The sequence below is a fragment of the Malus domestica genome, chromosome 12 (assembly GCF_042453785.1).
Source record: "Malus domestica chromosome 12, GDT2T_hap1".
Taxonomy (NCBI): domain Eukaryota; kingdom Viridiplantae; phylum Streptophyta; class Magnoliopsida; order Rosales; family Rosaceae; genus Malus; species Malus domestica.
In genome coordinates this window covers 23450205-23477721 of record NC_091672.1, presented here as the reverse complement: position 1 = coordinate 23477721, position 27517 = coordinate 23450205, and the positions used below count along the sequence as shown (strand labels likewise).

The window sequence follows — 27517 nt, the reverse complement described above, 5'->3', positions numbered from 1 at the left end:
ACTTGGACGGAGCTTGGTTACGCAGTTCAACACGTATTTGTCCTGAATATTGTTTTTAGTCTCAATGTCATGAGATGGCTCGAGAGAAGAGAAAATAGGTGTGCCATTGTTGGAGACTGCCAACACAGGCAATGTTTGTGTTGTGCATGTGTGCAAGTTACGCGTTAATCTGACTTCTGAACCAAATAATTGTGCACTGAGTGGGATGTTGATTTGGTTAAAGTACTTTTATGTGCATCGAGCGAATGAGGACTTAAATATTCATTGTAACTTTGTGTATACTTTCCTAAAAAGTAAATGAAAGCGAAATAGAAACTAAAACGGAAAACATAATGTAATCATTTCATGACGGAGTCAAGATTACAAACGTTCACAAAACTAAAATCTAGGCCGATTGGCTGAACTACATAATTTGAAATATAAATTGCCTGGCAATGTAAAGAAAGCAGTAAAACTCTAGCAAGATTTAGGCCATGAAGGGCAAGATAATGCTACAGAAATCCACCTAGATTACTGGCGTCATATTTGATTTAGTACAAAACATGAGCCTCAGAGAGGAAATCAGGGTGTTTGGAATTGCACATCAACTGAATCATACAATAGGGTGACATAGTTGTTAATGTTTTAGACGTCATGAATAGGCAGTGTTTGTTTGAAGGAAGGCTTTGAAATTGTAGTTGAAGAGCTAAGAAAGTTTTGCTAAAGAGCAATTGGGTTTTTACTGAAAAACAGTTGGGTTAATTGAATAATCACTCAAGGTTTTGTTTAATTTCACAAAGGTCCGTGCCCTTCAGACTTTCACATCTCCAAAATCGTTCTGTTTATGTAGTTTTGTGTAGGAGCTCTCCGAGCCTTCAAGTTTCATATCTCCAAAGTCGTTCTGTTTATGTAGTTTTGAGTTATATACACGTAAATATCCCCCTTACACATATCTAAACATCGCTACACATTTGATATGTTTTTGTTGCTTCTGCTACGAATATTTATCAAATCCATCAAAACTGAATTGGTCATTCCTTCTTTAAGTGAATTGCTAGCAGGGGTGCAGGTGGTTTTTGGTGCTGCTCGAGTTTGACGGCTGGAGTTGAAGCAATAAGGCAGGATTGACAAAATGTGTAGAAAAGGGTGATAACAAAGCTACTGTATGTAATGCAGAGAAACAATGGAAGAGAAAAACATCGAAGAGAGAGAACAAACTTAGAGAGAGAAAGAGGAGGGAAATTTTCAGTTTTTCATTACCTTACAATTGCGACCCTCTTGTCGTATAAATACAACACATCTATAACCAACTCTAAGATCCTCCAATACAATTATGACACATGTCTATATCCTAACATTCCCCGTCAAGCTTATGCGAGGAACAACCAAGCATAAGATTGTTACAATGAGAGCTAAAAAAAGGAAACACAGCCCCTTGGTAAGAATATCAGCATGTTGTTCAGCAGAAGTGACAAATTGCAGTAAAATTGAACCTTGCTAAACATGTTCTCGAACAAAATGACAATTGATTTCTATGTGTTTAGCTTTGGAATGTAAGATTGGATTGGTGGCTAATGTCATAGCAGAGATGTTGTCACAGTGAAGAAGAGGAATGTCAGTGCAAGGAAGATGTAAATCCTTGAGCAACTGGTACAACCAAACAACCTCTGCAGTCGCCATAGCTTGGTATTCAGCTTTGGTGGAGGATCTACTAACAGTGTGTTGTTTCTTAGAACTCCATGAGATGGGATAACATCCCAGAAACACTACAAAACCTGTGGTTGACCTTCTATTATTAGGATCACCAGCCTAATCAACATCTGTGTAGGCTTTAAGATCCAATGAACTAGGTTTAAAACATAACCTAAGAGTCATGGATCCTCTGAGATATCTCAAAATGCGTTTGACAGCAACAAAATGACTTTCTAAAGGAGATTGCATGAACTGGCAGACCTAATTGACTGAATAGCAATATCTAGTCGTGTAAATGTCAAATACTAAAGAGCCTCAACAATACTCCTATACAGACTTAGATCATGAAATGAAGAACTGCAATGATTGAGTAATTTCTGATTTGGATGACAAAGAGTAGTACAAGGATTGTTATCCATCATGTTGGTCTTATGAGTAGATCAGAAACATATTTGGACTGATGCATAAGTAAACCCTGAGACTGATATTCAATTTGCAGACCAAGAAAATAATGTAGAAGTCCTAAATCTTTCATATCAAACTCACTTGTTAACTGATCAATCACAGCTTGAACTTTAATCTCACCATCACCATTGAGTATTATATCATCAACATACAGTAATAACACAACCACAGATTGACCATCATATTTCACATATAGAAAATGATCAGCATATGAGGATTTAAAGCCCAAAGTAAGAAGAAACCTGGTAAAACGATCATTCCAAGCTCGAGGAGCCTAATTTAGACTAAAGATATCTTTCCAATTTGCACACAAACTCAGGGTGATCAGGATTCATAAAGCCTTGGGGTTGACACATATACACCTCTTCATCAAGAAAACCATGCAGAAAAGCGTTTTTTACATCAAGCTGTTTCAACTTCCAGCCTATGGTTGCAGCTAAAGATAACATAAGTCGTACTGTGGTTGGCTTAACCATAGGACTAAAGGTTTCATAATAATCAAGACCTGCTTCTTGGAAAAAACCTTTGGCCACCAACCTAGCCTTGTATCGAGCAATGGAGCCATCTGGATTGTGTTTGAGCTTATAAATCCATTTACAACCAACCAAATTTTTTGAAGTGGAAAAGGGATCAACTTTCATATCTTCTGTTTAACTAAAGCTGCCATTTCCTCCTCCATATCATTCCTCCACTCAACAGACTTAGCAGCAGCTGTGTAAGATTGTGGTTCTTTGATAGAAGGAGTTTGAACCTTGGTAAGAAGAACCTTTTTCTTGAAAATACCATACTTTGATCTGGTTTGCATCAGATGTGTTAATCTGGGAGACAAAAACATGTTGCAGTTCTAGAACTTGAGATACTGTGACATCAGGACGGATGTCATAATGGTCCAATGATTGTTGAACTATGTCCATGGATGTAGAATTCCGATCAGAGACAAGATCACCAAGTGTTGTAGAGGAGTACTGAGTAACAGTATGGTTTACAGAGGAATTGAGCGATGAAGAAGAAAAATTAAGGTGAGGAAGTGGAATAGGAACAATGGAGGGATGAAGAAAAGTATTAGGGTGAGGGACCTGAGATTGTGACACAGAAGATGGTGAGCTAGATGAATGCACTGATATACTAGGAAATAGATCTTCATCAAAGACAACATCCCGAGAGACAATGAGCTTGTGATATCTAATAGCATAACAATATACCCTTTATATTGAGTTGCATACCCTAGAAATATGCACTGTGTGGTTTTTGGGGCTAACTTATTTTGTCTATAGGGTTCCAAAGTAGGATAACAAGCACACCCAAATACCCTTAAATGGTCAAGTTTAGGTGGAGAATGATACAACAATTCAAAAGGAGACTGTATTTTTAAGACAGATGTTGGCATTCGATTAATGAGGTATGTAGCTGTGGCACAAGCATGAAAACAAAATTTGGAAGGAAGAGATGCTTTTTGGAGTAAAGTGAAGGCAGTCTCAACTATATGTCTATTTTTCCTCTCATCCAACCCATTCTGTTCAGGAGTGCAGGGACAAGACATTTGATGCAAAATACCTTTGGTTTTGAGAAAGTTTTGAAAAACAGACCCAACAAACTCTCCACCACCATCACTTTGTAACACTTTGATATTAACAGAAAAGAAATTTTGAATAAAAGCATGAAACTGAAGGAATATTTCACAAACTTCAGCTTTATTCATCATGGGAAAAATCCACGTATACCATGTACATTCATCTATAAAGGACACATAGTATCTATGACCTTTTATAGACATGACAGGTGCAAGTCCCCACACATCAGTGTGAATGACTTCAAAGGTACAGTTGATTTGGCTACTACTAATGGAAATGGTAACTTGGTAAACTTACCTTGCAAGCAAGAAATACATGTTTAGGGTATGGAATTACAAGGAAACAAAATAGTTGATGTACTAATAGCTAATTGAACTACATAATTGATTGGATGACCCAATCTACAATGCCAAAGGGAATCATTCGCTTTGTATCCAAGATATGATGTAAGTTTGAGTTGTGGTTGTTTGAACAATGGAAGAGGGTAAACAACATTGTTACTCAGTCCTTGGAAGAGTACCTTGTTGGTGACCTTGTCCTGTATACACACAGAAAACTCATCAACAATGCATCGACAATTATTCTCTTTACATAACTAATACATCGAAAGTAAATGTTGAGATAGTTGTGGAACATATAACACTTTGTTTAACTGAAGCTTATGAGAATGAGTAGTAAGACAAGACTGTCCGATATGATAAATGAGTAAACCTTCACCATCAGCTCCAGTAACAGTTTCATTATATGGATATAGTGTAGCAGCTTGCAGGTTCGAGAAATCAGAGGTCATATGATTGGTGGCACTAGAGTCAAGCATCCAGAACTCTTGTTGTGGTGCAGAAGGTAAGGGATTGGTCCTTGCAGGGAAAGCTATAGGAGAAGGAGCTTGTTGTGCCACATAGTGATTAGGTATGTACTGTGGAGTCATAAGTGAACCCAGATGCTGAACTTGTAAACCAGGAGCCTGAAACTATTGTGAGTACATAGGCTGAGACATAGACATGGAAGCATTGGAATTGCCCTTGTCAAAGCATGTTGCTACAGTGTGACCAACTCAATTGCATATTTGACATCCACGTTGAAAGCAATGTAGTGCAGAATGACCCCTTTTTTTATCACAAATCTGAAAAATAAGCATAGGGTTATAAGGCTGCACTGATGACATTTGAGGACTGAAGTTCTGAAAATTAGTCTGAGATTGAGACTGAGGATTAGACCCCTGAAATCCAAAATGAAATTTCTTCCCTTTGCCTTTATACTTCAAATTATTCCCCCTGAAATTGTTGTATGTACCAGATTCTGTTTGAAAGACAAAAGCATATGGTCTAGTGGGAGAAGAAAGAGGCAACTACTAAAACTATGTATACTGAGGCACTTGGCCCATTTGTGCAATATTAGGCATTTGAACAAAATTTGGCATCTGAACACCTTGCACCATTTGAGGACCTGGGGAAAACTAACAGGATGAGGAACCATTAGGAAAGTTTCCAGAAGAAGTTTTTGTACTAGATATTCCTCCTAACTCATACATACAGCCTGGACCATTAGCATTCATTGCAGTCATCAATGGCTGTTTAAAACCTTCCTCAAGTGTTGCTTCTTCAGCTTTTAACTAAGACCTAAGTTCCTTCAATGAGACAATACTTTCTCTTCCTCTAATATCAGCTTTAATAGTATTGTATTCAGGTGGTAAACCTCGAAGAGCAACAATAACAATGTCTTCATCAGACATGATTACACCCACTGCAACAAACTGATCTCTGCAATCTTTGATCCTTTGTAGATAAAGATCAATAGATTATGTCCCTTTCTTAATGTTCTGTAAATCAATTTTCATCTGGACAATGTTTGAACAGGTCCTACTAGAGAATCTCTCTTTCAAATTAATCCACATTTCCTTGGAACTTTGACACCCAATGACACAAGATAATGCAGCAGGAGACAAAGTTGCAGTGATAAGGGTCATTAAGGCTTTATCATGAATTTTCCAAACTTTGTATGCATCAGTTACAGAAGATTTATCAATCACAGTACCATCAGTAGTTTCAATTGCAGTATGTTTCGCAGGACACAGAATAAAATCATCAAGAAACCCCATAATACCATTGCCCTCTAATAGTAATTCAATTTGAAAGTTCCAAGTAACATATTTAGAATCATCTAACTTTACTGTCACAGTATTACCAACACTTGGTATCAAGGAAGAGATAGGCGATTGAGTGAGAACTAATTGTGCAGCAGTCACCATATGGAAGCACCAAGAAACACTCTTTGCTTGTATTGTAAGAAATCAAGAATCGCAGACAAAAACGAATGATTTCGTCCATAACAAGTACAAGAATTGACCAGTAAGACAAACACATCAACAATCTTCAAGAAATCAACAGATACACCAACAATCCTTAAGAAATCAACAATTGACAACTAGTAACAACCAATCAACACTTCAATTCGCAGCAAGATTCACAGTAAGAATAGCTATCAGAAGCAAGGGATCAAAGAACGCAACAAATACCTTCAACCAACACGATGAGCTGCAACTTCACCCAAGAATCCTCAAATTCTAAGGTTTGAGTAGTCAACCAACTTCGACCAGAGAACAACCGACTTCTAGCAAACAATGGAATGCTACCGGAACGAAGAAAAGCCGAAGCATCAGGATCGTCAGACGACGGCGTCAACCATTGCCTGCGATGATACCATGATAACAAAGCTACTGTATGTAATGCAGTGAAACAACGGAAGAGAAAAGCATCGAAGAGAGAGAACAAACTTAGAGAGAGAAAGAGGAGGGAAATTTTCAGTTTTTCATTACCTTACAATTGTGACCCTCTTGTCTTGTAAGTACAACACACCTATAACCAACTCTAAGATCCTCCAATACAATTATGACACATGTCTATATCCTAACAAGGGGCTTCTTGCGGATTGAAGTGGAGACATACAAAAACTGTGGTGGACATCATTAACAGCGGGGAGATTTCAGAGGTGTCGGTGGAATGTATAATTCACGACATTCATATGCTGGCTTCCCAATTTATAAAAATTATTTTTAAGTTCATTCCAAGAACTTGTAATAAAGCGTCCCACGCTATGGTTGGTTATGCTTTTAAGGAGAAAAGAAATCCATAAAGGTAATTTTCCTTTAAAGAATTAACGTTCAAAATTTATAGAATCTAAGCTCATTTTCATGCAATTTGAAGAAAAACGGAACAACCAATTAAACCAAATAAACCATTTCAGCTTAGCACACAATGAAATTTTCATTACATAAACGATTAAGGAACTCAGCGGAGGCATAAAATCGAAGCCTTTCATTCCTACTGCACTCGGAACAAGTACACATTAGCGTGGGTGAATGCTATAGTATGTCTGGACTCTGGATGACAGTAAGAATAAAGAGAGCAGCAGCAGCAACGAATGATATGATACTCCATGGCCTAGAAAAATAAGTGCGACAAAGGAAATTTGCATGTCTACGAATTTGCACCCTTGTCGATACCTTATGTTTGCTCAAGGGCAACCAGGACTTACTGTATGCATTCACTTCGTCACACAACTTTCCGAAGCACAAGTTCTTCACAACAACTGTATTCAGTATAGTTTTGAATTCAGCGAAATATTCTTGGTCCCCAACGCGATTGCGATTGCAATTTAATAGATTTATGATCCCTCTTCTCCAAAGAAGTCTTATATCCCATGTGGAAGTGATGAGACTCTTCATGAGTATCAAATATGAGGTAATGGGATGCTTACTTCTAAGACTGCATTGCTCATAAGTCTCAAGGTTCCTGAAGAGTGAATCCGAAGTCAAGTGAATATACACTGGTGGAATTCTGAGTTTGCCATTACTGAAAGTTATGTTCAATAAATTGTCTTCCCCTTTTTCGAACTCAATCCCTGCCCTTTATAGGTTTGAAGCGCTTAGATTAAATCCCCATATTTTGATCTTGGTTTCAGCTTGATTGTCATCAGATATCAACTCAACCGGGAGTAAACTGCCGCAAACTGACTGAGAAGATGAATAAACTCTAAGAACTCACAAATCCACATTCAATAATTCACAAATCCAACATTAGAGAAGGAGGGAAGAAGCTTCATTGTTCCTGCTACTTCGAATGGTTTGAGTAAATTTTTGTTTTCAATTTCATTCTACGACGCTGCCAACAGTTACTAGACTCCAGCAAAAACAAAAATTGTGCATTGTGAAGCTGATCTTTCCTCTTCTATTTTTCAGTCGGTCACGATTTAAGACCGATAGATTGTTTTTATTCTACTTTGTTCAGTTTTCTTGAGAATTCAACTTTGTTGTGCAGGTTCTTCCTTTTTTTGACTAAAAAAACATCATGGCCTCTTCCCATATGTGCTTCGCCTACTTTTTCACGATGTTCATGGTTACATTCTGCAATCTACATGGAGCACATCCTGGTATTGCAACTCTCATTTCTTCTTAATTATACATACACATAAGGACTCTCTTTTGTAGAAGTTTTAATCTACAAACATGATAAACCTCGCTGTGTAGACGTGTAAACGAAGGAGGGAAAATGAGAACGTGTGAGAAAACTGTTTCGTGGAAGCGGAGAAATAAAATCGATTGCTTCATTGTGAAATTCGAAAGCAATCTCTTCTCCACTGATACCCAAAGGTTTTTATGTGAGTTTTAGTTTTGCTTTAGTTTGGTTTACTTAACCATCCTTTAGTTTTGCTCAAGTTTGGTTTACTTAACCATTGTCCCTTGCTTATATTATTGCTTATCCCTTCAGGCACTTCTCACACAGGAGTGGTTTTCTGTCCCTTTGATCTGGTAGTCGAAAGAATACCATGATTCGTTACTGATGTTGTTCGTTTGTGTTTTCATCAATTCGACTATCTGTCGAGCACTTATGGTATTCCTAGCTTGGCTATTCCTCAGTTCTCTATCGAATCATAATCATAGTTTTAATTTCGATTCTATTTCGGTTAGTGCAGGTTTTGGGTGATCGTTTTTGGATTTCTTTACGTTTGTTTGTCCGACTATAGGTAATCTACCTATGTCTCTTCACTTATTTCTAATGCTATTCTATTGCACATGCACCTTTGAAGCATGAACACCAAGAGATGTGGTTTGATTATGTTAATTCGTCTTTTTGAAACCAGAAACAAATGTGTTGCAGGAAGAATTCTTTGGCACAAGGAATTAGAAAGAATATAAAATGTGGTGAGAAAATTGTAGAGGCAAAAGGAAGAAATCAGGATCCAAATTCGATATGTTTGAGTGAGTTGGTTCAATCAGCATGTACAGGTTTGGGAGTTTGTATTCCTAACAATTTTGAAAATTTATCTTCTATTTTATAGGTTTTCAGAAAGTTGGAAGATAAAAGTGGAATCATTTTATTCTCATTGGTAGTTTCTTGACTTGCTTACTAATTTGTATGGTACATTGGCAACATTAGTTATTTAGATTCAGTGAATTTTATTTTCATTGGAGTATGCATGATTCCTTTGTCTCTTCACTTATTTCACATATAAAAACTCTGTATATTCTTTTGACAATTTATAATGTTCCCTTACTCTGCGTGAGGGATTGTATAGTTTTACAGAATCAACTATTCATTTTGATACCTAACGGATGTGGCAGCCAAAAGTTCCAACTGTCTTAGATACTTCGGCAAATGTTCGCAGAAAATTACTATTTTATATTCTGCTAAGTTACATTTTGTATTGTCTAGAATATAAAAGCCATGCATAAATGGAGTTTATAGGCTGCTAAAGAGGCCCCTATCAACTCTGCTGCCGTGAGGTACACAAATTTCTTATTGGCAACAACCTCTGGAAAAGTTGAAGGAGAGTTGATAGGCCCCAATCAAAATTAGTTTTATCACTCCCTTAATATGGAAAATTATAAAATCAATCATGTAGAACATGTATGAAGTGTTTCTAAAGCAAAGATGTTTTTATGCATGCACAAATATGGAAGGGATAAAAACTTTGTATGCCACGTGTAGCACGTCATGATGTAAAAAAGGCTTTTCGCACACACAAGGCGCATGCAGAAAGGCTAATTTATTGTAAGTGAGAAGTTAAGATGGCTGTCATTATTTGTTGTTAGTGGGAAAACTAAGATGGAGTCTTTCATCTGATGTAACTCTTATAACTTTTGCCTTGTTCATTGTGTATATTACCTTACCCACTAAGGGTGATAATAAATCTATAATTAGTAGCATTTTCTCCATCATCCTTTGTTTTCTTTTATTTTTATCCCACTACCTAATTTCTTCTACAACAATTATTCTCTCCATTCCTCCATCTTTTCTATTTTTACATACTGACCAAAGAAGAGTGTTTGTGTGGTGTAGCTTTGGACTCTTCCTTTTGTGCAGATAGGTTTGAGTCACAAAATAATTTTGTTGGGCTATTGTATTCTTGAGGGAACAAGTCATGGAATATACTGCTGCATCTGTTCGTGGACTTTGTTAAATCACAATGAACTTTAATCTCTTTAAGGAGAGCGATATATTTCGTTTCAGACTAATTATCTACATGCTTTTTAGAAGAATATAATTTTATTATTACCCGAATTAGTGAATTAGACAGGATCATTTTGTACATAATAACAAAGCAAAGAGTGAGTCAATTTTCTTGTAATTTCCCAACATTTTTTATTCGAACTAAAATTGAATTGGTGTTTTAGGTTGAATAAGTTCCAAGGGCAGGAAAGCTGTTATTCTAATTGTCAAAGCATTTGTAATTCCGGTCTTTTGGATCAAGGTGTTCTATTTCTCTAGTTTCAAATGTAAAACGATAACTGCGTTATATATGTAGTTGTAGACATAATCTAATGGCTGTTACCTTCCATTAATTTTTATCCCTTAATCCTCATCAATTCATTTGATCCGACGGTCGAAAAGTGAGAGGGTATGTAAAAAATAAAAAGAGATGTGTGGTTAACACCACCCTATTTCTATTTCAAAGTCTTTTTTTTTTTTTTTAACAAACAATATTATCTACACTAAAAGGGAGGTGTGAATTTAGCCTCACAATGGACTAGCAATAATGTGGTTCAAATTCGCATTTGACGAGAATCGAACCTATGACCTCTCACTCATAAGTGAATAAAAATATCATTAGACCGTAGTACTAAGTGATTACGAAGTCATATTTTAGCATAACTATTGGCAGTTGTTGGTTAAAGGATCAATATGATTAGAAGTTAGAACACAAGTAATTACCACCAAAGCATCCATTTTCTGAGGACATCAACGACTTATTTACAAGATCCATTTTTGTCTCCCATACAATCACATATAAGTTGAGAAATCAGGAAGACATTACAGACTCATTATACAGGAGGAAACTTTAACACTCATAAATCATAAATGACTAATTAAACTCATAGGATCCCAATGGAAATCCCCCACACACAACTGCAACCCCCCCCCCTTCCCATTGTAAAACGGAAAATTATGGATGGTGAATGAAATACTATGTTTGTGGGATAGTAAGAACGAAAGGGGAAACTGCAACAATGAACGATGTCAATGGCTGTGCCTTATTAAAATAGGCACGACTCAAGCTCATTTAAATAAGGTACTGCACGGCACGATTAGCAATGAGTGGCCATATCGGTCCAAAGGTTTAGGTCCAATAGGCTGGCCAGGCAGCAATTCATCGTGGCCAAGCACGGCCCATGACGTGGGGCCCTTATGATGACTATCCCATTAAAACTAATACATAATTAAATATTAATATATTTATTCATTATTTTTCAAGTAAAACATACAGTTTGGAGCTAATAAAACTAAATAATTGTGATATTAGGCTTTAAACTAGATTCAAATAATTTTTTCTGATAATATAAAATAACTAAACTTTGTTGAACCGCTTGTTTAGTGGCACTGCCCAAGAACGGCTTAGGCCCATATGACACCTTTTAGGTGTTAGACCGTTTGACACCTTTAGTTTTTAAGGGTGGGCATGAGAAACATAGAACCGAGAAAGCGAATTGAACCATGACAAAACAAAATATCGAAAAGAAAAAAATTTGTGTTTGTTGATGACAAAAATAAAATAAAAAAAAAGTTCAACTTTTGACAAGAATTGAATTGAGCTGGTTCAAACTAGTTTTGATTACGATCGAACTGAACCGGCTAATATTAATTTAATTTTTATTTTTTCTTTTAAATAAACGATGTTATCTACATTAAGAGAAGAGGATGATAATTTAATTTTAATGTTTTTAAATATTCAATAAACATAGCTCATCTAATACTAATCTCTCGCAAGGCCGACCAAATTTAACTAAATCGAAGGTCTAAAGGCCCATAACCTAACTAAACCCAAGTGACTATATGTCTCTTCCTCTTCCTTTTCTTTATGCATTCTGGCTACCAAACCAGTCTCACATTTTGTCTCTCCCCCTTATGAGCCAGTCTCTCTTTTCTTCTCTACCATTTCTTCTTTCTTTCCTACTTCGCCCTCTCTTTTCTTCTCTACTAGTCTCACAAATCTTGCAGGTTTATGTTTTTACCTTGTAGACTTCCAGTAGTTTGGCTCAAATTTGTAAGAATTTGTCGATGGAAACATACTGTTAGATGTTGAAGCAGAACTAGGAGGAAAAATATATCTCTACAATAGAATGCCAGAAGATTACTTTGGTGTCTCAAGCCCCTTAAACAAAAATAAAAAATAAAAATTTTAAAAAACGTACAGTTAGAACAATAAACTCAAGCGTAAAAGTGGAAAGGTTTTTAAAAAGAACAATACTTGGCTACTCAAAGATAAGTAGGAACTCCTACTCAAAACTCTTAGTATTTTAATCACAAAATTTTGTACTTATGAACAGAACGATTCATACTATGAATTACACTGTATATATCATCTCTGCAAAAAAATAAAAAAAATAGAAAAATAAAACTAAGGTCGTTTAATCAATCTATTGTAGCAAATACATAGACGATTCGTAATACTTTTACCAATACCATTCATTTGTTTTTAAACAATTTGATGTCTAAACGACCTTAATTTTAATTGATTTTTTGCAAAGGTGATCTTTATTTATAATATGAACGGTTTTGATTATAAACACGAAGTTCTATAAATTGACAACAAACAATTTTGAGAAATTTTGAGTAGGAGTTCCTACTCATCTTTGAGTAGCCAAATATTGTTTTTATTTTTGTCCTGTTAGCTCTCCGTGTCATGCACCTGTTGGTGGGTACTGCCAACTATCATTGCCACGTGACAGTATTGTACCATCTAATAATTTCTCATCCAGTCATTGCCAATGATGCTACTATACCATCTAATAATTTCTCCCCATGGTCGACAAAGACGACAACGTTGAGGCTATCGTCATGTGTGGCAAAATCTCCTTACCCTTCGTCATCTCCAATAGCGAATTCTCTGAGCCACTTGTAATATTTGGCCACGTTGAGAGCCACTAGTAAACAATGCCAGGAGAACATGAGTGATATAATGGAGCAGGGAGAGGAGAGATTTTTTAATATGATGAGAACACGAGATGATATATCACGTGTTACTATATAAATGGTAGAATATATGTACTAAAAAATTAATAACTTAAAAAATAAAATTTCTAACCATTTATATAAAAATACATGATATATCACTTCTATTCTAATCATAATGAATTTTTTTTCGTAAGGACAACATTACACGCAAAAGAAAAATGAAAGACATAGCTTTACGCCATATAGGCCCACAGGTATCAGTTTCAACTTGTCGTTTATGTCCTCACTCTTCGGAGGCCCCCATGCCCGACAAAGACGACAACGTTGAGGCTATCATCATGTGTGGCAGAATCTCCAAACCGTCCATCGTCAATAGCGAATTCTCTGATCCACTCGTAAATAACGTTAAATTGATTGGTCTTCTTCAATCCTTTTTACGTTTCCCAAGAGCACCAGGTGTCGGTCCTTATAAGACGAATTGTGTTTCCATATAAGACGAACCACACAAAAAAGGAAAGACGTTGCTTCATGCCATTGGCCCATATAAGTCGATTGAAAATGATGTGTGGAAAAAGGATGATTTCACATGTTATCACATGGCCCATATAACTCAATAAGCCCCTTGAGAAACGGCTCATATTTTTTTGTATTTGTGTTTGTTTCTTATTTTAATGGTTTGTATTGCATCCACATGTTAAGCTCACAATTAATACAATTCAAACTCAACATCGAACCGTTAAAATAATTGGTGATACAATTTAACACATTAAGAAATTTGTTGAAGTATGAAACTTTATTTCAAAGAAGGTATCCAAATGTCAGTTGTGGATGCAAATTACCGTCTTATTATTCTTTAATGAAAATGCACCTGCAAAATAATAATACATAAGATTAAGGTCAAAAGTCTAACGCGCCCATGATGAATGGGGAGGGATTTAGCTTAGGAATCTCCAATGCCAAAGTTATAATTTGAAAGAAAAAAGTGTTTGAGGAATTTTTGGGAGAGAATGAACTTGGGTTTTTGGAGATATGTGGGGCTATATATAGGGGTGTGGCTGACCCTATTTGGAGAAATAGGAACCGGCCACTTATGGTGGTTTTTCAATATAATTGCAAGATACTATGTCAAATAATATCTTGCATTCAATTTGGCAATTAATCAATTAATTTGGTAATTAACCCCAATTGAAAGGAATAATTGGGAGTTACCTTGTGGGTGGGGATTGGATGAGAAGTGATGAAAGGGTTTTGAATAAATACCATTTTAGGATCATCTGTGACCAATGCATGTAGAACATGTATGAAGTGTTTATGAAGCAAACATTTTTTTATGCATGCACAAATGTGGAAGGGATAAAAACTTTGTATGTCACGTGTAGCACGCCATGATGTAAAAAAGGTTTTTCGCACGCGCAAGGTGTGTGCAGAAGGACTAGTTTGTTGTAAGTGAGAATTTAAGACGGTTATCATTATTTGTTGTTAGTGGGAAAACTAAGACGACGTCTTTGAGCAGTTCATCTTATGTAACTCTTATAACTTTTGTCTTGTTAATTTGTGTATATTACCTTATCCACTAAAGGTGATAATAAATCTATAATTAGTAGCATTTTCTCCATCATCCTTTGTTTTCTTTTATTTTTATCCCACTACCTAATTTCTTCTGCAACAATTATCTCTCCATTCCTCCATCTTTTCTGTTTTTACATACTGACCAAAGAAGAGTTTGTGTGGTGGAGCTTTGGACTCTTCCTTTTGTGCAGATAGATTTCAATCACAAAACAATTTTGTTGGGCTATTGTATTCTGGAGGGAACAAGTCATGGGATATACTCCTGCATCTATTTGTGGACTTTGTTAAACCACAGTGAACTTTAATCTCCTTAAGGAGAGCAATATACTTGTGTTTCAACCTACTTGTCTACATGCTTTTTAGAAGAATATAATTTTATTATAACCCGAATTAGTGAATTAGGCAGGATCATTTAGTACAGAATAACAAAGCAAAGAGCGAGTCAATCTTCTTGTAATTTTCCCAACATCTTTTACTCAAACTAAAATTGAATTGGTGTTTTAGATTGAATAAGTTCCAAGGGCAGGAAGGTTGTTATCTACTTGTCAAAACATTTGTAATTCCGGTCTTTTGGATTAAGGTGTACAAATGTGTTGACCCTAAAAACTACCAAGCCTACGTGGCGCGCATACCGAGTAACTAGTGAGCTAACTACGTCCTTCGGTTGATGCAGGGCGTGCCAACTCGTCGGCCGAGGAGGAAAATATGTTGATGTTGCATTGGGTGCGCTACTGACTTCTCGATCTTGCGATTGCGGCCGAGGAAGAAACACTCTCGGTCTTCGGGTTCTAGAGCCTAAAGACAAGGCTACTAGTTTTGCAAAGTTCACAAATCGTCGACGCCGAATTCGGTCATAGTGATTATATTCGTAAGAGTATAAGCACGCCGAATCGACACCAAAGTATAGGGGCACAGATACTCAAAATAAATATATGTCTTGATGGTGAACGTGGTTCGGCCGTCAAAATGCCGAACTCTAAAACCTACTTGTGAGTATCCAATCATAAAACAACTCGGCGTTCAATGTGCCGAGCCCTAGTAAACTGTAACACTTCACCTTGCGGAAAAGGCTAATGAGATGACCTCTACCAATAAGGACCCGAAAGTCTTTTTCGACTGAGACTTTGATAGATAACCAGTCGACCTAGACATAGTGCTGTTTATCCAAACTTAAGGTGTTCCGCAGTCGGCCGGTTCTACGGCAACAATGCTGTTTATCCAAACTGAAAATGTTCGTCGGTTGCCTTCACAATGCTGTTTATCCAAACTGAAGATGTGTCGGTGAAAAAGAAAATAAAAATCTCAAGGTTGTTGAGAGGTTTCGCGTAGAGCGAAAGCTTGCGCATGGCAATTTGTGTGTTGAATTAGAGAGGTCCATTTCCGTTGCACGGCATCTGTATTTATAGGAACGTATTTTCTGTTTGGCATGGCCTGGATAATAAGCAGAAACCGACTGAAACTCAAACTCGTAAAAATGACTGATCTGCGACATAGGTGCTAACGCCTATCTTCAGATGGCTGATTCCTCAAAGATAATAAAAGCTCATCTTGAATTATCCCATCGTAATTAAAAGCCTAGCTTAGCCTAGCTAGGCTTTCTTTTCTTGTCATATCCAAACCATACGGCAACCACCAATAATATATATATATATATATATATATATAATTATATAGTTGGTAGCCTTTCACACGGCACGCAGGCCAAGTCCATCATCAATTCAATTCATCTGCCAACATCTATAAATAACCCAGCTTACTTAGGTCTCCTATCTCACCATTATCCAAGCCTTGCAAATCCCATGCTATGCCACGTGATAAGAATCCAAGCCGAGTTGCTCTAACCCACACGGTACACTACTAACAATTCCAAATTAAATCGGACTGTTCCACCTGTTTCTTCATTAGGGCTATGATTTTTATCCCATTTATTTTGTACAAGAAAATTGAGATAATTCATTGAAAGATAAATATTATGATTAAAAACCATAATATTATCTCTTAACAATAGCAAATTATCTTAACTTTCTCATCTGATGGTTAAGAACCATGCTCACTCAACGGCCTCGATTACTTGGGCCGATGGTGTAAAATCGGGTCCAAACAAAATGTAAAACGATAACTATGTTATATATGTAGTTGTAGACATAATCTAATGGTTGTTACCTTCCATTAATTTTTGTCCCTTAATTCTCATCAATTCATTTGATCCGACAATCGAAAATTGAAAGGGTGTGTAAAAGATAAAAAGAGGTGTGTGGTTAGCACCACCCTATTTCAAAGTCTTTTTTTTTTTTGAACAAACAATATTATCTACACTAAAAGGGAGGGGTGAGCTTAGCCTCACAATGGACTAACAATAATGTTATTCAAATTCGCATTTGGCGAGAATCGAACCTAAGACCTCTCACTTATAAGTGAATAAAAATATCACTAGACTGTAGTACTAAGTGGCTTCGAAGTCTTAGTTTAGTATAACTATTGGCAGTTGCTGGTTGAAGGACCAATATGATTAGAAGTTAGAACATAGGTAATTACCACCAATGCATCCATTTTCTGAGGACATCAACGACTTCTTTACAAGATCCATTTTTGTCTCCCATACAATCACATATAAGTTGAGAAAGCAGGAAGATAAAACAAACTCATTATACATGAGGAAACTTTAACACTCATAAATCATAAATGACTAATTAAACTCATAAGACCCCAATAGAAATCCTCCACACACAACTGCAACCCCCATTTCCCATTGTAAAACGGAAAATTACGTGCGGTGAATGAAATAGTATGTTTGTGAGATAGTAAGAACGGAAAGGGAAACCGCAACAATGAACTATGTCAATGGTCGTGCCTTATTAAAATAGGCATGACCCAAGCTCATTTAGATAAGGCAGTGCACGACATGATTAGTAATGAGTGGTTAGGTCGGTCCTAAGGTTTAGGTCCAATAGGCCGGGTTGGCCGCGATTCATCATGGCCAAACACGGCCCATGACGTGGGGCCATTATGATGACTATCCTATTTAAACTAATACATAATTAAATAATAATATACTTATTCATTATTTTTCAAGTAAAACATACAGTTGGAGCTAATAAGACTAAATAATTGTGATATTAGGTTTTAAACTAGATTCAAATAATTTTTTCTACTAATATAAAATAACTAAAGTTCGTTGAGCCACTTGTTTAGTGGCAGGGCCAAGAACGGCTTAGGCCCATATGACACCATTAGGTGTTAGACCATTTGACACCTTTAGTTTTTAGGGGTGAGCATGAGAACTATAGAACGAGAAACTGAATTGAGCCATGACAAAAAAAAAAAATCGAAAAAAGAAAATTTGTGTTTGTTGACAAAAATAAATTAACTTTTTACAAGAATTGAATTGAGCCGATTCAGACTGGTTTAAATTCAAGTTCTCAACTTGAAAAAACTAGCATGACCGAACTGAACCGGTTAATAGTAATTTAATTTTTATGTTTTTTTTAACAAAAGATAGTATCTACATTAAAAAAAGAGGGTGAGAATTTAATTCTTATGTTTTAAAATAGGGCAAAAGACTGTTTACTACCCTTATGTTTCGTGATTTTCAACATTTAGTACATCAAGTTTTTTTCATCCTAGAGTCATACCTAAAGTGTAAATTTTGGAACAGTCTCATACATCCGTTAGTCAAACTGTTAAGTCTGCCGTTAACAGTGACGTGGCGCCCATGTGGACAATGACTGGGCACCACGTGTCATCCACGTGGAAATTTAAAAAAAAAAAATATATATATATTATAAAATAATAAATAAATAAATTTAAAAAAAAACGTTTTTTTTTTTCTTCTTCCTCCTTCCTTTTCCTTCTTCTTCTTCTTCCTTCTTCTTCCTTTGAATCTGGGTAGCAGATTCATTTTTTTTTTCTTTCTTTCTTTCTTCTTCCTCCTTCCTTCTCCTTCTTCTTCTTCCTTCTTCCTTCTCCTTCTTCCGAATCTGCCCATTTTTTTTTCTTCTTCCTCTTTCTTTTTCTTCCTTCTTCTTCCTCCTTCTTCCTTCTTCTTCTTCTTCTTCTTCTTCTTCTTCTTCTTCTTCTTCTTCTTCTTCTTCTTCTTCTTCTTCTTCTTCTTCTTCTTCGAATCTTCTTCTTCTTCTTCTTCTTCGAATCTTCTTCGAATCTTCTTCTTCTTCTTCTTCTTCTTCTTCTTCTTCGAATCTACCCAATTTTTTTTTTCTTCTTCTTCCTCCTTCTTCCTTCTCCTTCTTCTTCTTCTTCTTCTTCTTCGAATCTGCCCAGTTTTTTTTTTCTTCTTCCTCCTTCCTACCCCTTCTTCTTCTTCTTCCTTCTGCTTCCTCATTCTTCTTCTTCTTCGAATCTGGCCAGTTTTTTTTTTTTCTTCTTCCTCCTTCCTTCTTCTCCTTCCTTCTTCTTCATCGAATCTGCCCAGTTTTTTTCCTTATTTTTTTCTTGTTCCTCCTTCCTTCTCCTTCTTCTTCTTCTTCTTCCTTCTTCTTTCTCCTTCTTCGGCAGATTTGGTTTTTTTTTTAATTTTATAATATATATATATATATTATTTTATAATTTTTTTTTTAAATTTCCACGTGGATGACACGTGGCGCCCAGTCATTGGCCACATGGGCGCCACATCACAGTTAATGGCAGACTTAACAGTTTGACTAACGGATGTATGAGACTATCCCAAAATTTACACTTTAGGTATGACTCTGTGACGAAAAAAAATTAATGTACTAAATGTTGAAACCCACGAAACATGAGGATAGTAAACAGTCTTTTGCCCTTTAAAATATATTCAATAAACACAACCCTTCTAATACTAATCTCTCGCAAGGCCTACCAAATTTAACTAAATCGAAGGTCCAAAGGCCCATAACCTAACTAAACCCTAGTGACGATATGTCTCTTCCTCTTCCTTTTCTTTATGAAGTCTGGCCACCAACAAAGTCTCACATTTTGTCTCTCCGCCTTTAGATGAAAAACTTTTTCTTGTGACCGGAATACGAATGGTACACCACGTATTTTTATACAGGTGATGGAAAATTGTATTTTTTAAGTTATTAATTTTTTAACACACATATCTCATCATTTGTATAATGACACAACTTTTTAACACACATATCCCACCATTTGTATAATGACACGTGGTGTACCACCTCATGTTCCCATCACACTGAAAAATCTCTCCCTTTAGAGCTAGTCTCTCTTTTCTTCTATACCATTTCTTCTCTCTCTTTCCTTCTTCGCCCTTTCTTTTCTTCTCTGCTAGTCTCACAAATCTTGCAAGTTTATGTTTTTACCTTGTAGACTTTCATAGACTTCTAGTAGTTTGGCTCAAATTTGTAAGAATTTATCGGTGGAAACATACTGTTGGATGTTGAAGCAGGACTCAAAGGAAAAATATAAAGAGTTTTAACGAAAAGCTCACGATACTGTATTCTTTAACAAAAAAAAACATATTTTTACACTAAAAAGTCAATCCTAGTACTATTCACTTTACCTTTTATTTTGTCTTTATCATTAAAACTCAAAGTTTTCAAGTCATTTTCATTAGTTTGCCTAAAAATATATCCCTACAATAGAATGCTAGAAGAGTACTTTGGTGTCTCAAGCCCCTTAAACAAAAATAAAAAATAAAAAATAAAAAACAAACAATTTAAAAAACGTACAGTTAGAACAATAAACTCAAGCGTAAGAGTGGAAAGGTTTTTACAAAAGAAGAATAAAAAAAGGATAACGTGGGAGAAAGGATCGATCACCACGTTCAGTTTTGCAACTACATTCAGCCGTTACCCTTCGGTTTTGCAGACTACCACACTCGTACGTGGGATAATGTTCGGTTTTGTAGACTCCGACACTCCAACACTCCAACGTGGGATAAAAGGGGTAGAAACCAACGTCCAAGTCATCGATTCTTCTTTTTTCAATTTTTTGCTTTGAGATTTGCGGTGATTCCTCTCCCTCTCTCCCTCCCTATCCCAGGTGCTCAAATGAAATTAATCTGGGTATAAGCTTCCGTTTTGCTTTGCGGTACAGAGTGTTTGCTTCTGTTTTCTCTACTGATAAAATTATTTGTATTTGTAGGATGCCAAGTTTGGTAGAAAGAAAGTGCCGGAGCCGCAGCAAAACGGGCAGTCTACTGATGGTGCTGTGAGTAATCAGAGTAGTTCACGTGAAGAAAACAGGTAGTGGATTTGATCTTATCATGTGGTGCATTGCATGGACTTTGTAGAGTTGGACTCATTTGTTCTTCGATTTCGTCTGTTTTTCAGGAAAAAAACTCGGCAACTCCTTCAAATGGAGTCTAATCTGCATGACGTGTTAAAATTCATTGAGGATGTCTTCTGGAAATTCCAGTGCGAGGGTTCTATGTGCTGTTCCCGTGGATGAGGAAGCGATGCAAAGGCATCTTTAAATTCATATGCCTTCTGGAAATTCAAGTGCGAGGGTTCTATGTGTTGTTCCCGTGGATGAGGAGGCGATGCAAAGCACGATTTAATTTTGACGATGGAGTTCGTTTCTGTTTTCTATTTTACTGGTGTCTTTTTTTCATTTATGTTTGACTGGATTTTGATAATTTGATGGTGGTCTGTCGTTTCTCATATGGATGCTTCGCCTCCATGACTTAGGTTAGAGAATTTTTGTCTTTTAAATTGCTCCTCTTGGTACAGAAGAATATATAGCTCTTCTCTGCACTGATATTAATATGCAAGTTGCTGTTATTGCATATATTGTTTCCTCATGTTATCTTTTCTTTTTTTCAAAAAAATTATTGTGTTCTTTATTTATTTTTTGTTTATGTAGGAATACGAAGAAAATTTAAAGTGGATATCAACAAATCAAGAATGAACACAAATGATAGAAGCAATAATTTAATTTTACATAATGAATAGCATTTGTGATCTATATAAATTAATTTGATTTGCTTCTGTATCTCCAGTTAATGTTTGACTTCACGCATAAGGACATTCTTGAATTCTTGGTTTATTAATTTGATACCTTTCATAATGTAGGTTATAAATTAAAAATAATTATAAGAATGTCTTTATGAGTGACCAAATGTACAAAAGAAAAGAGAAATTCGTAAGCCGTGCGTAACGTGTCGTGATGTAAAAAAGTAATTGGTAAGTGCATAAGTACGTGCAAAAAGGTCAGTATATATAAAGCTTGTTATATTAACATCATACATATTGTTAAGTACACGGTACATCACACAATTGCTTTTACAATTAAAATTTATCATAATATAGCCACACTTTCCCTTAATATTCTCACACCCCACCCAACCCCGCCTGGCCCTGCCTTTTTTCTCCTCCTTCCTTGTGCACTTCCGTTTTTCGTCCCGTTTTCAATTAATCAAAAAGGCAAATTATACGCTGTGTAACATACTGTGTTGCACCAATGATACATAACAATGCTCTTTACATGCATCAGTGTTATACATCTTCTACATTTGGCTTGGTTGTAGGGTATATAAGTCATCTAATATTAAATTTTAACGTAGAATGCTAATAAAAAAGCTTATATATAATTCAATTTACAATGAATAACCAGTCAAACTAAACCGAAACCGCTCAGTTTCATTAATATATTTAAGTAAAATTGAACTAAACTTAACTGAACTGGTGTTCTTCGATTTTGGTTTAAAAAATGGACCAGACTGAATTAGATCGTGCCCACCTCTAGTTGTTTGAATTCAAAAATCAAATTGAAGCAAATGATGGGTTGGATTATTGTTCTAAATTTTCTTTCTTTATTGACTGAATTTTTTTTTTTGTTAATTTTTGAAGATTGGTTACTTTCATCATCGGGCACCAACGCCAGAGCAGACTCACAACCTCGAGTCGGAAGGAATTGCCACCTAACTGTCAGCTACCAACGCTATGGATTTACGTAGGAATTAACATAAGTTTAACTTCGTTAAATCTCTTACTTTTTGAGTTTTAAGGGAAATTTTTTGAAAATGTCATATGAACTTGTACCCATTTTCTAATTTGTTATATAAACTAAAAGTTTAAGCAATTTGTCATACCAACTTTCCAAAATCATTAATTTGTCATCTCACCTTAACTCTGTTAAGTTTTCCATCCAAAATAAGTCATATGTCTCGCACATGACTTGTATTCAGAGTTATTTCTAGCATTTTAACATCTCACTTCCTTCTATTATGTTGCATTCAATTAAAACAATTCTAAAGTGTTCAGTTTAACATATCATGAAATCAAATTTTATATGGGCTCTGTAATATAAGAAACGAGTTGATGTTTGGTGCTAGAGATGGAAATGTAGATGCATATACTTGAACACAACGATCCGCATGAATACCCTCGAACCCAAATTTTAAGAGTTTTACTAAAGAAAAATAAAGAACTTGTAAAAAGATCTTAAATTATAGAAATAACCTTGAATACAAGTCATGTGCCTCACATATGACTTGTTTTTTATGCTAAACTTAACGGAGTTAGGTGAGATGACAAATTGATAATTTCAGAAAGTTAGTATGACAAATTGCTTAAAATTTTAGTTTATATGACAAATTGAAAAATATGCACAAGTTCATATGACATTTCAATTCTTTTTTCTAGTTTTAATAAAGAAAATGATAAAATATCAAACCAATTCCTCACCCACACGTTGCAACTTCTTTCCTCACCCGCAAGTTGCAAACCTCGACCTCTCTCTTCCTTGCTCTTACATTTTTTCTTGTACACCATTTTTTCTTCTACGGTTACGTCATCTTCGTCCTTGCTGTAGTAGTTGGAGAAGAAATTATTAAATAATACAGTACTACATTGCTGATAGTACCTGCCAACAGGGACGCGGCGGGAGTCTCCTCGACCTCTCTCTCTTCCTTTCTCTTACATTTTTTCTTGTACACCATTTTTTCTTCTACGGTTACGTCATCTTCGTCCTTGCTCTAGTATTTGGAGAAGAAATTATTAAATAATACAGTACTACATCGAAAGCTGATAGTACCTCCCAACAGGTACGTAACACGCGGCAGGAGTCAGATCCTAAAAAGACACAGTTACACAAAAAAAAATGAAAGACGTAGCTTTATGCCATTGGCCCATAGGTCTAAGTTTCAACCAGTCGTTTTCGTACTCGCTCTTCGTACGCGGAGGCCCCCAACATCCTTCAATCCCTTTGAAGTTTCCCAAGAGCACCAGGAGTCGGTCCTTAGTATAAGACAGGAATTACACACACAAAATGAAAGTCGTAGCTTTATACCATAGGCCCATATAAGTAGATTGAAAGATGATGTGTGGAAAAAGGATGATATCACATGTTTCTATATAAGCAATTGAATGATGATGTGTGTAAAAAGGATGATATCACATGATATCACATGTTTCTATATAAGTTGATTGAAAGATGATGTGTGAAAAAGGATGTCATACGCCCATATAACTAAATAAGCCCCTTGAGATACCGGCTCATATTTTTTGTATTTGTGGTTATTCCTTATTTTAATAGTTTATATTACGTTCACCGGTTAAGTTAACAATTAATACAATTCAAATTCAAATTCAAACCGTTAAAATAATTGGTGATACAACCTGACATATTAAGAAATTTGTTGAAGCATGAAACTTCATTTCAAAGAAGGTATCCAAAAGTCATTGATGTGGATTGTCATAATGAGTTTGATAAGGGAGGTTTGTACAATTATTAAAAAAGCCAGTCTCTGGTTGAAACTAATACATGTGATTGACACTAAATCAATTAGTTAATTAACATGTCACTAACGAGTCTACCTGTTTCAACCTGAATCCATTAATGCTCAACTCAAATATATAATTTTTCATATTGTATAGTTTTTATGTTATTACCGTGTTGTTTGCAATATTGTCAAATCTATCTTGTAGATTTCCAATAGTTTGGCTATGAATTTGTCGGTGGAAACATACATGTTGAATGTTGAAGCGGTCAAACCGAATTGGAACCGCAAGAACTGAACTACTCAGTTTCAACCAAACGTTTCGGTTTGGAAAGTTATTCGGACCGAATCATCGACGTTTTCTCTGCGTCCACATGTCTCAGAAAATGTTTTGACCACGCTGAGCCACTCGTAAACACTGTCAGGAGAGGGTGAGTGATATAATGGAGCTGGAAGAATCGTTAGTTGACTATTCACCTTCAATCCCTTTTAAATTTCTCAAAAAACGTGAGCACCAAAGAGTCGGTCCTTATAGTACCGTTTGGTACGCGGGACGGGACGGGACGAGCCATTCCGTCCCACGTTTGGTGTGCCTAAAAACTGTGGAACGGGTTGTCCCATGGGACGAAATTTGGCTGATTTTTCATTCCACCTCTTCCTCCTGGAACGATCCGTTCCACATCTGTGGAACACAAATTTATAACATTTTATGACAAAATTTCTCCTTATCTTTTTCAATATTTACATAATCTGTTCCGTCTTATTCCGTCCCGTCTGCATACCAAACGGTACCTATAAGACACGAATCACACACAAAAAATGAAAGATGTACTGATGTAGGTTTGAAATGTGACGTATTTTGAAATTGGGCTTGATGAGTCAATTTCATATTGTATATTTTACCTTATTTTTAGTATGTTTTGGTAATTATTTTGGTAGAATTTTAATACTTTGATTTATATTTTCAATATAGGACATCCGACTTCCTCTGGAGCAAAACATGATCAAACGGACGAATTTTGGAGTGATTCAAGTTGGAGGACGTTCGTATGTCTCTTGGCGTGTTTGTATCAAAATTTGGGATTTTTTATACCAAGCGGTTATTTCTGGCAATGGAATAAAGGAGCAATGTGCAGTGCTGGAAAATAACGTTTCAGGGCTTAAATTGCATTTTTGGATCCCGAGATGACATCTGATGGGTTCATGGCCTTCTGGAGAAGTGTTCATAATATTTCAAACATCAAATCCAGCTATATTGGGCCACTTTTGGAGCAACTTAAGGATCCATAACGTGGCTCTTTAGATTTTAGACGAATTTTACCATTTAATTTATGGTTATGTTTCTTATTTTATTTTAGTTATCTTAGTTTCCCAGTTGGAATAAAGGACTTGGTTTTTAGGGTTTGTGCGATGGATAGCAACATATATTGCTTTGCCGTCCACAATATTTCTCTACACTTGCTTTTGTGCAACTTTGGAGACATAGAATAATTGCTAGGGTTCTTGGAGATTTTATACTTTAATATGTGCAAGTTCACTTAGGATGAATACCACGTCATAAGGGTTGCATGGTTTTTCAAAAGGTTTCACATAACTTAATGAGTCATGCATGTTTAAATTTGATCTGAATACCACAGACGAATTGCATGTTTGATATACGCTCTATGTTAGGGGCCCAAGTAGGCATATATTAGGAAAATCTAACCTTCGAAATATGCATGTATATATTATAAGTAATTGAGAGAACTAAATAGGATTGTTAAGGTGACAGCGGATCCCTAGTGTTTTTTTTTTTTTATTTCTCCAAAACTGTTTCTTTTTTTCTTCATCTTTAATATTGCAGCTTAGTTTACTTTTATTAATTAAATTCGTTTTTAATTTAAGTAGGTTATAAATCAATCATCTCAACTTTCTACTTTACAATAATTAATTGGAAATTGGTTTGCTTCAATTTATTTAATAATCTTTGTGGAGAACGACCTTGCGAGATCCGTTTATACTACAATAACCTTGTCATTCTTGCAAGTATTATAGGAGATTTTTAGCCCGTTTGCATGTTTAGTAATTTCCCTATCAGGGCTGATTGTGGGGCTCTAAATAAGAAACGAGTCATATTTTTTGTGCTCGTGTTTATTTATTATTTTAATGATTTTTGTTGTGTCAATTGATTAAGCTAACAAGTAATGCAACTCAAATTTAAACCCAACTTGTTAAAAATAATTAGTAACGTTACCTAACATGTTAAGAATTTTTTTTGGAGATTGAAGCTTGAAACAACAATCAACAAGGCCCAAAAATCCAGCTATAATCTTCTAAGCATGTACTGTAGGAAATTATTTGCCTTTCCGATATCCAAAAGTTAGTTAGAATGAGTTTGATAAGGGGGTTATGTACAATTATTAAAAGAGACATGCGTTTAACGAGTTGAAATGGATACCTGTGGGCAAAACTAAATTAATCAATTAGTTAATATGTCACTAACGAATCTCAACTCAAACACATTAAAGCTCAACTCAAATATTTTTAATTTTCCGTTTTGTTATTGTTTTTTGTCGTATTAACGAGTTTTGTACGATATTGTCATGTCTACCTCGTTGCTTAAAAAAACAATTGAAATCCAACCAATAGCAAATCGACAAAATGAGAGATATAAATCTAATCTTAAATTTTCATGTTAATGTTAACTCAAAAAAATTCATAAATAAAAGAAAAGAAAATCATATATAAAATTTAAAGACTCATATTTTTTTTTGCATGTAAAGTTCGTGAGCAAGCTCACATTTTTTCATAAGACAACTCAAACTAAATTTGATTCAAAACTTTTTGTTGTAAAAAAAAAGATTATATTTTTTTTTCACCTAATTTGTATGTGATACACTTTAGAAAGTAAAATATGTTTAATTTTTTTTAAAGTTTATGTTGACTATCTTTAATTTGCATTTTTTAAGACGTGTGACGAAAAAAAAGCATTTATGTGAAAATTTTAAATATATCATATTTGAAATTTTTTTTGCCATATTCTTAATGTTTTATATATTTGATTACTAAAATGTGCCACCCACTTGTGAATTTCTTTTACAAGAGCGGAACTGGTAAATAGATTGAGAAAGCTTGAGCTCAGAACCGAGCTT

General features: G+C 35.5%; 2 long non-coding RNA genes across 2 annotated transcripts; both read left to right on the top strand.

Moving 5' to 3' along the window:
- Window positions 1-20337: 20337 nt before the first annotated feature.
- Window positions 20338-21452, top strand: LOC139190044 (uncharacterized). Its single transcript, XR_011574024.1, has 3 exons — window positions 20338-20707; window positions 20810-20910; window positions 20998-21452. It is a non-coding gene; the product is annotated as an uncharacterized lncRNA (long non-coding RNA).
- Window positions 21453-24876: 3424 nt separating this feature from the next.
- Window positions 24877-25738, top strand: LOC139190175 (uncharacterized). The gene is made up of 2 exons (XR_011574230.1): window positions 24877-25222; window positions 25360-25738. It is a non-coding gene; the product is annotated as an uncharacterized lncRNA (long non-coding RNA).
- The last annotated feature ends 1779 nt before the right edge of the window (window positions 25739-27517 follow it).